Source organism: Agelaius phoeniceus, chromosome 1 (assembly GCF_051311805.1).
Source record: "Agelaius phoeniceus isolate bAgePho1 chromosome 1, bAgePho1.hap1, whole genome shotgun sequence".
NCBI lineage: Eukaryota > Metazoa > Chordata > Aves > Passeriformes > Icteridae > Agelaius > Agelaius phoeniceus.
In genome coordinates, this window is record NC_135265.1 from 79,486,508 (window position 1) to 79,501,876 (window position 15,369).

The window sequence follows — 15,369 nt, forward strand, 5'->3', positions numbered from 1 at the left end:
AAGCAGGAAGTCCAGTGGGTGTTCTACAAAACCTAAAGGAAGATGGGAAGTCTTTTCTTTTAGCTCTCCCAGATGTACATGCAAGATATCAGACACAAGTGTGACACAGACAGGGGAAGAGTCTTGTACTGCCTCTCAAGATCTGCAGAGGGCTGGTGCTGTGCCTGTGCACAGAAGTGACCTTACCTTCTCAGCAGCGCTGCTGGAATTAGCAGTGTGTGAATCTTTAGTGCCATTCTAATTATAGGTCATTGACATCCCTTAAAAAAAAAAAAAAAAGAAAAAGAAGAAATGTGTATTGCAACTTCTGGAATAATAATAAATCCTGATAGAATCTGGAGTATAAATAATACAGAACCTTAATTTTGCCAAGGAACAAATCATCATATTTAAAATGAGCCAATATTATGATAGATCAGTGCTGTGAAGTTTGCTTCTCTTGTTTCTGTTTCATGGCAAAAATTCTAATAGAATTTAATCAAATAGTAATGGAAATGGAAATAATTTTCAACCTAATAATAAGCCTGTTGAAGATTGAAATAGAAAAGTAAGGCTGAAATTACTCTGAGAACACTAGCTCACTCAAAACCATTTTGTAGAATCATAGAATATACTGATTTGGAAGGGACCCATCAGGAGCATCAAGTCCAACTCCTGGCCCTACACAGGACACTCCAAGAGTCACACCATGTGCCTGAGAATGTTGTCCAAACACTTCTTGAACTCTGTCAGGCTGGTGCTGTGACCACTTCCCTAGGGAGCCTGTTCCACTGCTTAGTTCACCTCTGGTGAAAAATCTTTTCCCGACACTCAGTCTAAACCTCTCCTGACTCAGCTTCAGGCTATTCCTTGAATCCTGTCGCTGGTCCCAAGAGTGAAGCGGTACCCATCTGTTGTGGTTTCACCCCAGCCAGGCAGCCACTCGCTCAGTCCCCCACTGGTGGGACATGGGAGAGAATCAGAAGCATAAAAGCTAGAAAACTCACGGGTTGAGATAAAGACAGTTTACAAGGGAAAGCAAAAGCCACACACACAAACAAATTTAAACAGGGAATTCATTCGCCCCTTCTCATGGGCAGGCAGGTGTTCAGCCATCTCCAGGAGAGCTAGGCCTCATCATGCGTAGTGGTTAACTGGAAAGACAAAAGTCATCACTCCAAACATCCCTCCCTTTTGTCCGCCTATAGTAGTGCCTACTATAAAATAGGCACTTTATATATTGCACATGATGTCACATGGTCTGCAATATATCTTTGGGCAGCTTGGGTCACCTGTCCTGGCTGTGTCTCCTCCCAGACTCCCAATAACTCTCACCCTCCTCACCAGCAGGGCAGTACAGAAATCAGAAGTAGCTTTGGCTCTGTGTGAGCCCTGCTCAGCCATAACCAAAACATCTCTATCAACATCTACTACCAACTCTGTGCTCAGCATAAATCCAAAACAGTCTGTTCCAGTCACTGTGAAAACATTTAATTCTACTCCAGCTAAACACAACACATTCCACCCCTTATTCCATAGCATTTACATGATGCCAGTTGTCCCTATTCAATACAATTGCAGTAACCACCACCTTAACCAACACACTGCCCGTCTGCTTCCCCTCATGAGGATGTTGAGGACAACAGTGAGGTCTCCCCCCAGTCTCTTCTCCAGGCTGAACAGACCAAATGAGCTCTGTTGCTCCTCATACAGCTTTTCCTTCAGATCCTTCACCAACCTTGTAGCCCTCCTTTGGGCCTCCCTTGGATGCTCTTCAATAGTTTAATGTCTTTCTTATATTGTGGCACCCAAAATTGCACACAGTGCTCAAGGTGAGGCTGCCCCAGTGCAGAGCAGAGTAGGACAATCCCCTCCCTTCCCCAGCTGGTGATGCTGTGCCTGATGCACCCCAGGAAAGGGTTGGCCCTCCTGGCTGCCAGGGAAATGCTGACTCATGTTCAGCTTGCCACTGACCAGGACACCCAGGGCCCTTTCTGCAGTGCTGCTTTCCAGCACCTCATTCCTTTGGTCTATACATACACCCAGGGTTGCCCCATCTAAAGCGCAGAATCCAACACTTGATCAGGTTGAACTTCATATGTTAATGATTGACCATCTCTCTAATTTGTTGAGGTCTCTCTGCAGGGTTTCCCTGCCCCCAAGGGGGTCAGCATCTCCTCCCAATTTAGTGCCATCAGTGAGCATATTTAGTGTTCCTTTGAGTACAGTGTCCAAGCCATGAATGAAGATGTTGAAGGGAACTGGGTCAGGGAAGGAATGTTGGGTTGACCTTTTGTGGCTGTCAGATTCCCACCCAGCTTCTCTATCACCCTTCTCAACAGAAGACAGGGAATAGAGCATGAAAAATCTTGTGGGTCAAGACAAAGACAAGGGCACTAACCAGCTACCCATCCTCTTCCCAGATGCAGCTTCAACCCTTCACTCCCAGCTCTTCTACCTTCTCCCCAGTGGGCAGCACAGGGGGATGAGGAATGGGGGTCTGCAGTCAGTCTATAACAGTTCCTGTCTGCTGCCCCTTTCTCCTCCTCACACTTCTCTGCTCCAGCCTTGGGCTTCTCCAAGCATTTCAGTCTTTCAGTATAAACCTGCCCCAGCATGGGCTCTCCGTGGGCTACAGTTCCTTTGAGACATGTCTGCCAGGGGCTGTAGCAGCGTGGATGTCAGCTGCACCATGGTCTCTCCAGAGTTTACAGGGAAGTATCTGCTCCACCAGGACATCTCCAGGGTCACAGGACAATCTCTGCTTGGGACAGACTGTGTTTGGCATGAAGCAATCCCAGCCTCTCCTCCCAAAGGTCGCCTCTGCAGCTCCCATCCCCACCTGCCCCCTGGGCACCTGGACCCAGTGCAGAGATAAACAATTTTCTGTTTCAAAATAAGTTTATTCAGTGGCTGAAAATTTTTATTTTGTGCAGGAGATGGAGTGTTGAGGCTGGAAAATTCCCTCTCATGAATCAACAGGATGGTGCTGAAATCAGTGCATGCCTTCCTTTCATAAGAGGCTTACGTGCCACCACCAGACACAGGAGGTCTCTGTGACTACACTTGGAAGGGAGATAGAAATAATTTAAGCACTGGTGCTTAAAAGCTCCTTGTATACTCATAAACATTTATCTTATGAACTCTACACAGGGCCCAGCATTCTGTGTTACAGTTCCACAAGTTCAAAGTTATATTTAGTAAATTACAGATGTCTTACTGTTCTCTAACCAATTCATGTGAAAACCAGTACATAAGCCATGAACAAAAAAATGCTATCTCAAAAAACCCAACTTATCTCCTGCATGGCAAATTACCAGCATACAACAGGCACTCTCCTTGAGAAACTGTGAGAATTCACTTCTAGGTTATCTTTAAACAATTTCCCAAAGGAGGAATTTGGAGAGAAGTAAAAGATGAAACTATGACTTGGGAAACCTGCTTTATCACTGGGAAATACTTGTTCTTAATTACTGCTTAAATAAAGGCTGCTTTCCCGGAAGGACCACAGCTTCTCTTGACCAAATTGAGATAACAGTATCTCAAAAAGCACTTGCAATACCAGCATAATAAAGTATGCTGTGATCGATATACTTATGTTTCACACCTTTGAGGTACTCGTGATCTCTGGGATTTAAAGAATATTTAAGTGGTCTTTTATAGGATCCTAAAAACAAAATTAAGAACTATATGAAAACATTTTATTGTAAAGAAATATTTTTATTCTCATCCAAATGGGTAAGGTGCTGGCAGAAAACAAAACTCACCAGAAAGAAAATCAATGGATGTAATTTAAGAGAGGACAAGATTCTGTGCTCAAATATTTGAGAGACACCTAGGTCTAGAACACTTAACAACCTCTGAGTGAAAAAATGGTCCAACTAAGAGAAATGAAAATTGTTTGTAAGAGAAATGTTTATGGCAAATATCACAAAAGCCTTTTTAATGGTAGGAAAACTTAACATTAATTTCTATGGTACAATAATTTTGCATATGACTGCATTTATGTATTTCCATATGTAGAAAACAGGATCAGAAAATTATAAACGGCAACAGGATCAGTATAGGCAGGATGCAGTTATTAAAAAATAATGGAATTGTGTTGTCTTGCAAAATATTTTCAGTAGTAAGAGTGCCTAGTGCAGGATATGAACATTTTTTCATTGACCTTGTATTTGGATTAGTGCAGTACTTGCATTGCTGTAATCACCTACATGCCAGAGGATGAATTAAAATTAGAACAGGTGCATAGAGAGGATATTAGGATGAGAAAGGAGCAGGGACTCTATTCCAGTCACTATGGGGACAGGAGGAGGTGTGTGCACAGAATTAGAAGAGCCTGGCTTGTTCTGCTTAACAAAAGTTGAGAGCAAATGTTATTGCTCTCAGTTAATACATTGCAGAATAAAATTTATTTTAGGCAAAGGACAAGCCTAAGACAGCAGAAGAACTCAAGGGCACAAATAGATCAGAAATCAATTTAGCTAGAAGTTCAAGGTAGTTTTAAAATATTCATGGAATGAATTACAGGCAACAATTCAAGCTGGAAGGACCCACGGGAGGACATCTAATCCAAGCTGCAGAGTCAGCTTCGAGGTCAGACCAGGTTGCTCAGGGCTTTAAGCCATCAGGTCTTAAAAATCTTTAAGGATGGAAATTGCACAGCCTCTATGGGCAACCAGCTCCAGGTGTTGACTGTTACCAGAGTAGTATTTCCTTCTATCCCACATTTTCTCCTGTTACAGCTTACACCCACTGTCTCTCATTCCCCCATAAAGCCCCGGGGAAGTGGGTGCCTCTGCTTTCTTGATAACCCCTTGCTGGGTCCTGGCTGGCTGCTGTTGGGCCTCCCCTGAAGCCATCCCTCCTCAAGGCTGAATAAGGCCTGATTCCTCCCCATGCAGGGCAATCCAGCTTCTGCTGAATTTGTTCAGTTGCTTTATGTCTTTCCTGTACTGGGCTCTGCAGAGCATTAGAAGATGAAAGAACTTGTTGGTGGAGACAAAGGCAAAGAAGGCATTAGGGACATTGGTCCTCTCTGTGTGCACTGCCACAAAGTCACTCTCTCCACTGAGCAGTGAGCACACAGATCCTTGTTTGGCCTTCTACTGCTCACACAGAGGATGAAGATCTCTGTCTTGCCCTTGAGGTACCTTCCAGTTCCAGCTGAGCTTGGCTTTCCTAACCCCACCCTTGAAAGGCCGATACTTCTAAAGCTCTCCTCTGTAGGGCCCTGTTTCTGCCTCCTTTTTGTGGCCATTTTCCAGAATTCTCTCATGAGTTCTTGGCTTAGCCAAGAGGGGCTGCTGATACACCTGCTTGTTTTCCCAGGTATTAGGATGAACCATTTTCATGTGGTCCATATAGTCATGGCAGTTCCCCTCAACTCTTTAACCCTTAGAGCTCCTCTTGTGTGATCTCAGCTGCCTATGTCCTGGACAAGATGCTCACCTGGTGCCCCACATTTGGGCTCTGCCATTCTCCTCCCTCACTCCCCTCAGGATCTTCATCTCCTCTCTTTCACACTCACCATAGCTAAGGCTGTCATGGGTCACCACATCCCATGCTGGTGTCTCCTTGAAAGGGACAGCAGATCCATCAGTGTGATCCCATGGGATGGCCCAACCAGGCCCGGTATCAAGAAGTTGTCCCTGACACCATCCAGAAACATACTCCTGCATGTGTCCTGACATGCTGCCCCTCCAGCAGTGACAGGGAGGTTCGTGGCTCCAAGGAACAGCAGGCTTTGTCTTCCCCAGACTCCCTCTAAAGGTTTAAGTCCCCTCCCTCAGTCTGACCCCATGGTGGTTCCCCTCATGCTGCTGCCCTTCCTTCTCTTCACTTGGTTCTGACTCACGTGTTCTCATCAGACCCTCGGCTGGCCCACATGAGAACTCCACATATCCCACCTGCTCCTGTAAGCCTTGGGCATCCCTCCTTCTTATCCTCCCTGCCTGACTGTCCTTCTTGTCTTTCCTGAGTGTGCCACACTGAATTACTGGAAGAGCCTCTATGAAAAACAGTGACAAAAATTCCAGCCTGAATCAGAGGAGTTTTGATGACATTATGAAAGCAATTGACATGTCATTACGAGTGGTGGCAGAAGACTGGGATTAGTACCCTTCTGTCCTGGTTCTGACCAGGACAGGGCTAATTTTGCATACTGGGAGAGGCATGGCCAGGACCTGGAGGTTATTCTGTACCACCCCACCTTCCTCTCTCTTCTGGGAAGGAGTGATTCCTCCTGGTCAAGTAAGCATGGTGGAGGGAGATGTCTGATGTTGTCTATTGTTGAGAGGGGGTTGTGTGTGAATATTTTTTTTTCTTGTACCCTCTGTCTATATTGTAGCTGTTACTGTTCATTTCTTGTCTCATTGCTGTTAACAGTAAATTGCTGGGATCTCAACCCATGATCTTTGCCTATTGTGCCTCCAATTCTCCTCTCCAGAGCAGTGCACAGTTTGGAGAGTCCCAGTGAGGGCAGTGAACTGGGGACAACCATTCCTAATCCATGATACCTTCCCCCTCTGTGCTCCTTTCTATGGACACAAAAGGCATACATCTCCTCTCCTGAAGAATTTAATGTTTTGTCCAAACAATTAACCTTTTTTCTAACTAATCTAGTTAAGTGAGAGACATTTAATGGACACCAGAAAAAACACCCTTTACTTAAACCTTAGGACCAGATATAATATAGGGTGAGGTCTTGCCTGCAGTTCCAGACAGAGGAAAAACACTGGAAATCAGACCACATGTCAAACCTGCATTTCAGTCACCATCCTGTTTGGATACTAAAACCACAGTGAGAGAGAATCAAGGTGTTGCACAAGCTAAAGGTTTGCACCACCACCTCTGGGAAGTCACATTTTTCCCATTTTCCTTGCATTAATCACCACTGACAGTAAACCAACTTAACTATAGGCAGCATAAGGGCAACTTTTGAGTTTCTCTTTTGGGACACAGTAGAAATAGCAAGAATTTTGCAGGGAACAGCCCTCACATTCATATGACTTTGAAAGCAAGGAAGAATCAGATTCTTCTCACTCAAGAATAGAAATGTTGGCTCTTAAACTGAAGATCACTATCCCAAAACTGTAGTGGTGAAACACAACAAGGCTCTCAAGGAAAAACTATTTCCAGTCACTACTGTATACATAAGGTTTAAAAATGTTTAAAGTAGAAAAACCCAAACAACCCAGCCCATTACAAATAGATTACTATTAGAGGCGTATAATTTTGGGAGTCAAACTGAGCACCACTCCCTAGACTGGAAAGACTCAGTAATTCTTTTGAATATCAATAAGAAAACTGATAGAAACCAAAAAAAAATATGCTTCATAAAGAGTTTCTTGACAACAGAAAGTTAATATGATGGGAGCTCTGCAAAATAGCTTCTCAAATAGACAGCAAAACAGATCCTCATATCTTTCATTTAGATTTGTATTTAAAATTCAATTCATTGTCGAAACATATAATGTAATATTTAAAGCAAAACTTTCCACCTATTCTACTCTTGCAGTTGGGCATCATCAGTATTAACCTGCTCTGGTGTGTAAATCAAATTCAGTAATTCAAGCAGCACTGCAAAGATATAGGCAGGCCATTTACTGAGCTCTGCCAGTTTGATTATACTCCAGACAAAGCCACAGTGGTTTGACAGGAATTTTTTTACTCCATTCATAAGGTACCATGGAACCCCTCATGAATGCAAAGCAAACTGCTGGTGGCTCCTCAGGAATTAATTTGCAACTTGGACTCCACTGCAACAGAAACTTTGAGGAAAGGGTATGTTTGATTTTGTTGTTGACTTTTCATACTAGTTGCTTCATAATATTTGGGTGCTTTTTAACTACAGAATGTCTTAATTTTTTGCATTTCTATTCTGTAAACAACACACCAATGGAATGATTACCAGTACAGAAATCTAACTCCAGTCTGTGTACAGCAGAGTACAGGACAATACAAGTGGATGCTACCATACTGCAGGCATAGTTCTCCCTTTGAAAACTTTACCAGTGTTTTCAAAAGAACTGAAGATTTCTAGTGTATTGAATTTTGAAATAATTTATTATCTGTCAGATCTGCAAATCTGTAAATTATGTACCAAGGAATATGAACATTTTCTAATGATTGAAAAATATGACATTTTAGCAGGTTTTGTGAAAAGAAATGAAGACACTTTTAAAAACATTAAATCTTTCTTGTTTGCCCTAAGTAAAAAAAAAAAATTAATAAGCCTCACAACACTTTCAAAAAAACCCTAGTGAAGTTATCAATTCCTAGAAATACCCCTTGTATAAGGGGAGATAGTGTTCAGGACTGAATTGACTACCTTAAAGAGGACACCAAAAGTACACTTAAAAACCAGTAATGTTTGGATTTTATGTTTCAAAATTAGAAAAGAAGTTTTGGTTTTTTACACATTCAGAAATTTGTCAGGTGGGTAATAACATTCTCCCTAGATTTAAGGAGAGATATTTATAACACACTGTAGAGTGCAACCACAGTCTGTGTTAAAGGTGATGCATACATTAAAAGCAGTCACTTGGCAAAAAAATAAAAGGAAACACTAGGAAACAGGCCCTTGGGAAGCATAACACCTTTCAAAGATCACCTGCAGATAACAGGAAAAAAGGAATCATTAGCATAATTTCCTCCTGCTGTGGCCAGTCAGCTCTCCTGCAGGTTTGCAGAAACCCATGAACATCCTCCTGCTTAATGAGTTCCCTCCTGACAGACCAAAGCTGTCCTTTCCTCTGGAGCCTCCTCATGTACAAACTCCAGCTAATCTGACCCTGACATGTCACTATTTGCTCCCTTTCTTTAGAAGCAGTGGGCTTGAGGGCCTGTCCTCTGAACAACAGAAGACCTCTCAAGCCTCATAAAATGACATTTTCAGCAGGAAGCAGCTGGCTGGAGCCAACCACAGAGCTTGTTTTAACACCAGACCGAGCAAACTACACTAACCTAGATCCACGCTTGCAAGTCTGTCCAAATGCCAGAATCTGGAATCAGTCATGGGCAGAGACCAGAAATGGCACCAAGGTCACCAGAGGAGGAAAAGTTAAGGTGAATGAAAGGGACTTGGACAATGGTGGCATAGTGACCCAAAAGGTTTTCTTCAGAGTCCACTGCTCCTTCCTAGCCCCAAACCTTGCTTTGTCTTACACATGAAACTGGAAAAGGAACAGCCAAACTTTTGAAAGCAAAAATTATGTTGAATAATTTATCCAAAGGTCCTGTTTCTCAGGCCTGATCAGCACTAGCTCTTGAGGAAAGAGTACTTCTCCCCTGTTACGACCTGCCACCAGAAGGTGAGAGTAACTCAAGTTCTCATTAATGGATCCCTTGGGACAGATTAGTGTGATATGACACTGAGTGCTCCTCAGTGTTTACAAATATGTATATGTGTATATATATATATAGATATATTTTAGAACAATTTGGTTGCAATGGAAAACAGGTATGTAGCCCTTTTGGTTGTTATTATCTATAGTAATACAGCATATAAAAGCCCAGACACCACACAGGAACCCGAGCAAGAAAGACAGCTTTACCATCGGGCACAAACATACAAACTCCTCCGTGTAGATGCACAGACACACTTGGATTTGTTTTTCTAATGCAACTGGTCAAAACAAATAGTAGCTTGAGTCTGGTTCAGGGACAGAAACTCAGTGCCAGCTGCATTTCTCCTGTCCAGAAGCATCCCTGAATAAAACTCTTCCATGTCTCTAATAAAGAAGGCAATTAAATCCAGAAAAGGCACAAATAATTGTAGTATAATATGTTTTGTGCCCCTGATCTACTGGACAAAGACATCTATCATCCAGGCACAGACTGGCTCCAGCTGGGTTGTGTGATTTGTTAGACTTTGCTATCTCTTGTCCCAGGCAGATTCAGCTTGTATTCGTGAACTTCAATGAGCTTTTACACTTTGAAATGGAAGGTCTTCAGTACATGGGCTGACATTAGCAATACATCTCAAGCTACATTCAGTGCACACTGGGGTGGGACATTTGTTACCACTGAACACATCTGGGCTATTACTCACTCCCAGACATTAAGGTAATTTATCCACATCCCCCTTGGCCACTGATGACAGCTTGGCATTTGTCCATGAAACAAGAGTATAAGAGAGGCCTGTTCAATACTTATCCTCACATCAAGTGCTTATCACCTTCATAGGATATTAATTTGGGTATTACATATTTAATAAACCCCCCATTTACTCCAGCTGAAAAAAGGTACTTCATTTTGTTTATAAATTAAAACACTCCTTAAAAAATGCAAACACTGCCTCTGTAAGTAACAGCCCCTAATGACCTATCCACCATTTCTAGTCAATCATAAGGATAAATTAGTTTTCCTGTTCTCTTCCCAAATTCTCATGCTTTCTTCAACAGTTTCTAACCTTTCATTCAAGCAAAGCCCTGGACACCTCATGCCTCAGACACTGAAAGGTGTATTCTCCACATGACAGGACAGCCCTAAACTCACCATTTAGGCCAAACTAGGATTCAGCTCTGCTCTGTCACCCTGTCTGTGGAAATGGTAGGGGTCAGTCCCTTCCCAAGCACCCCTGGATGTGTTAAATGCTGTGGTTAGGGAGCTGTGTGTCACCATTTGCCTGCTTCCCCAGCTGACATGACTCAGCTCATGGCACAGCAACCTCAAGAGCTGAGACACGTCATGCTCTACAAAAACCATCAGAGGCCAGCAGCTGTCCCTTCCTGTCACTGAAAACACAACCACTCACTGCACAGTTCAGCTGACTGGCCTCATTCTTTGACCACATCTCTCTGTTCTGCCTTTACCTTCTCATCAGCACACCTTGCTCATCTTGCCCCAGGCATGGACAAAGGTAGTGGCCCCACTAGAAGGGAAAAGGGAAGTTACCTGTGACCAGATTTGCTGGAGATAGGAGCTGTACTCTCCTTTGCCCAGGCCCCTTGCTTTGTGCTGTCCCTCAGCCACAGCAGCAGTGGGAGCTGTGATGGCTGCAGGGCTGCATCCTCTCACTGCTGCTCTCTGTGAGCTCAAAGCCAGCCCTCCCTGCCCTCAGGAGAGGCACTGCATGCAGAGCCCAGTCCTGTCCTCTGTGTGCTGCTGGATCTGACTGAGCCCCTGCCACCAGCCAGGGACAGGCCTGCTCTACAAGGAAGGACATCCTGTGCTCCTGGCAGTGGGCAGACAGCTTTCTGACCCCATTAGTGACACCTAAGGATGCCCAAATATTCCCTCAACCCCTCCTTGCGCAGCCAGCAAGTAGACAGTGTGAATCAGCTGGCTGAAGAAATCACAGATAAAGGCCAAAGGCTCTTCAGTTGAGTTGGTAAGTGGCCAAGGTAGTGCAGAAAAAAACCAAACTTATTGATGGAAAGGGACAGAGACAGGAACTTAGGCTTTCACCCTGGCTCTAGTGAGGACTTTTCACTCACTTTGCTCCTCTGTGCCTGGATGCCCCTCACCCTTTATGTAGTTAGATTAGACTTTAGATTCTTAGATCTTTTTATTTTTATATACAGCTGTCTCTTTCTGCATACAGAGCATATCACAAGGAGCCTCTGCTCTTCAGCAGGGCCTTTTAAAACCTACCTAAAAGGAACACAATCTAATGTAATATGGCAGCATCCTCACTCAAAACCATCTGGATAATACTAAACCTGTACTAAATATGAATCCAGAATTTTATGCTGGCTTGAATAAACTAATTTGATAGATAAAGATATAGTGTAGTAAAATATATGCAGATTCAGTAATACAGATTTTCAGTAATACAGATTTATAGTTTCAAGGGAAATATTTACAGTAACACATGCATCTTTTGAAGCTCTGGTTCTAATGCACACATTCAACTGCCATCATTTTGATTGAGAGGGAATTTAAAAAGAAAATAGTGATTGAGATTTTGGGGATTGATTTAGTAAGGAGAAAACCCCAAATATTTTTATAGAGCCTTTCTTTGTAAGAGTAAGGCATATTTCTGAACAAGTGATCATCCAGATCTTACAAAGAAACTTTAGACCCTGTAACACTTTAGCTTTGGCTAGCTTGGGCCTCTCTGCTTACATGAAGTGTTTTTCAAACTGAGCTGCCATTTGCTCTTTTTGATTTTTGCTTTTTCCTTTTGTCTTGTTCAATTCCAATTCTCAAGTGGTTTCACAATGACAGAACAGTTCTACTCAGCCAAAGTGGAAGACAGCCAAAATACCCAGATAAAGAGATTTTCAGGTGAGCTGGGGGAAATTCATTATGCTGAAGGTACATCATTATTTTCAGTAGCATTTGGTAAAGTGGAATAGGCAGTAGGTAATTATTAATCATAGAAACATTAGCACTTTGTCTCCTCTATGCAACCTTTCTTCCTCTGCTTTGGTTTCTCTGAAGTCACACTTGCTCTGGGCTATAAGTCTTGGACTAATGTTGTACCTAGTGTCTCAGCATCAGCAATGATGGAGAAGTTTCCTCTGCAAAGTTAAAGCCAGAGATGCTGCTGTTATACAAAAGCAATCAATAATGCTATTTAACCCAGAACACTGAGACTGCTACAGTACACACAGCAAAAGCATGCCATAATAACATATTTTTCCACTCATATTTAAAAAAAAAATTATAGACTAGCTTAGGAAGGGGCTAATATATAGAATACAGGGCTGGAAGGGACCTTAAAGGTCATCTAGTTCTAATCCCACTGCCATGGACAGGGACACCTTTCACTAGGTTGCTCAGAGCCCCATCCAACCTGGCCTTGAACGCTCCCGGGGATAGGGCATCCATGGTTTTCCTGGGAAATCCATTGACACTTACAGCTTTCCTTGGTCCCATCTGCAAGTTAGATAAGTCAGCCTTGATGGTAGCTGAAAAAGAAATACAGAAACGCACCCCTAGGACCCTGAGCTCAGAGCCAGACCCTGATCATGAGAAAAGAAGAACAAAAGCATGTAGTGAAAATTTCCCTATGTACATACTGCAGATCCACCAGCAGGCTGTTGTTTTGAAGGAAGTTAGAAGATTGAAAAACCTAAATGGTGGCATGTACCAAAAAGGGAAAAATTGAATTTCACTAGTGACAGCACACACTCTGGCTTATTTAACCCAGATGAGGCTCCTGTGAGGCTTAGAAAAAAACCCATGTAAATGTCAGAGAGAGAGCATCAGTTGACCTTGCTGCAATGAACTTGGATCTTAACAACATTTACCAAGCATTTAACAGCTGCAAAAAATCCAACCACCCATATACCAGCTACTTTGGGACAGTGAAATACTTGGGCTACATCAACTATGCTATGCTTTTCAGGTTGTTTGAACTTACCTACATTCAATCTGTAGAAGTCAACATTATTAGACATAGATTGTAATTGATGTTCTGGTACTGAAATTCTATTCTTTTTTCATGCACAGTGGTCAGAGACCGATTCATCCTGATGGAGCTCACATTTCAGTAGAGGAAGAGACAAACTATCAGGCAGCAATGGATGACAATGGGATAAGACATGTGCTGTGGCCTTCCTTCCCTGTCACCATAAATTGTTTCAAACAGACCTGCGAGCTCCAGGTGGTGCAGAGAGGAGTTTTGCTGCAGATGACAGGAGAATGATGAGAGCCCAAAGGAGCTCCATTCAGTAATATTGTTTCTGAATCAAAGCTCAAGCTTTGCAGTCTGCAAGCAGATCAAGTTACCTGATGATTAAGGGGTTCCTCATGAAATCTGGACTGGACTCCCAGTGTACATGCCCACATCTGTTTATTCCTGAAATCTGAAAAATAAACTAATCTCAATAAACCACAGTACTGAGACATATGCCACAGCCATTTTGTCTGAAAATAAGAATTCTCTCATTATTGGCAGCGACAAAAACCATAGAAGCAGCATAGAGAAGCAGCACCAGCTGAGGTGGTTCACAAAGTAAAGGAAAGCATGTGTGTGCCAAGCTACTGCATAATACAAGGGCTGGAACCAAATGTAGATTTAGACTCTGTCAAATCAGAGCAGGATGGTCTCAGTTAAAACAGAGAATTAATTCCCATAATAAAGAGGAGAGAAGGATAAATCTAATTTTTTTTCCCAGGTGATGCTTCTGGATGGCAGCAGTGTCTGCTCTCTCCACTGTAAGAATGAAGCAATAAATAATGATGCAAAGACAGCTCCCCTCTCCCCTGCATTCCCAGTTTCTGTTGCATTTCAGAAGTAGGCAAAGTGATATCCAATTTGTCCAATAGGTATTTTCTCCTATAGAGCTGCGCATAAATGAATTTGGATGCATAAGAAAGCCCACTGCCTAAATTGCATGCAGTTTGTTCTTTAAAAAATAAAAGAAATTGAATTATGATGTTGTGCAATGCCTCCTTCACATTAGGTTAATTAAGCCAGTACCATTAGTCGCACGGGGATGAGATATTTTGTGCCCTGAATAAGCAGGGCTGGAAGATTTGGGCCTTGCATCTTCTTGGGATGAGCAGTTAGAGATGAAAAATCACAAAGGCAGTGAGTGCTTTTCTGCTGTGACTGAGCTTGGCTTGACAGCTGGCCAGCCTAATGCTAAATGTGCTAATCACGATAAAAGCAGGGTAATTAATCAGAGCACAGCAAGGACATGCCCCTCAACAGTGCTGAAAGCAAGCAGAGGAAACCTTCCCACGTTACAATACATACTTTTCTTCCCTAGAGAGCTTTTGGGAGACCTATTATGGAAATGTTTACCTCAGTAAGGCTGAGGGGGAAATGGTGCAGTGACGCTGCTGATGGCGATAGCCTTGAGGTTTTGCAAGGGAAGCCAGCAGTTATCTCTGCAGAGGGACAGCAGCAAAAGGATTTCCTACCTTCTCTGTGATGGGTCTCATAAGAAAACTTACACCAGAAAAGAATACACAGTACACATGATAATAACATAATACACATAATTCAGAATACACATTGAGAAACTGACCTGCTCTAGCAAGGGAAGACCTTCTCCTATTACAGTCAGAGTGAATTACATGTGGTTAATAATTAGGAGACACCTTTTGGTCAGATGCAATAATCCATGGAGTTAAAAAGGATTGCTCTCAAGGCACAAGAGATTCTTGCTAATACTTCAGGTAAAAAGCTACCACATTTTTACATTGACCAAGTTTGCTTACCAGGATTCCATTTTTATTTTTGGTAGAAATACAGTATCTACTTTAAGGAATAAAAAACCTGTTGAAACAAAGGCCTGGAAATCCTCTCTTCAGCATCCATTTCCTGAGTAAGTCACAAAATGGGCTCAGAGGAATATCTGGGTGGAAACTCAAGATGTGCAGCAGCCCTTCACACAACCCCCAGAGCAAACCTGCCTTGGTCCCTCCTTGTACATGTGGAGCTCTGCCCCAAGCACAGGATGAGTAGGAGGAGCAGCATGGCTTTCT

General features: G+C 42.8%; 1 long non-coding RNA gene across 1 annotated transcript; it reads left to right on the plus strand.

Annotated features, from left to right (window-relative positions):
* Nucleotides 1-33: 33 nt before the first annotated feature.
* Nucleotides 34-14,801, plus strand: LOC143694630 (uncharacterized). Its single transcript, XR_013183216.1, has 4 exons — nt 34-7,764; nt 9,417-9,442; nt 12,137-12,213; nt 13,384-14,801. It is a non-coding gene; the product is annotated as an uncharacterized LOC143694630 (long non-coding RNA).
* The last annotated feature ends 568 nt before the right edge of the window (nt 14,802-15,369 follow it).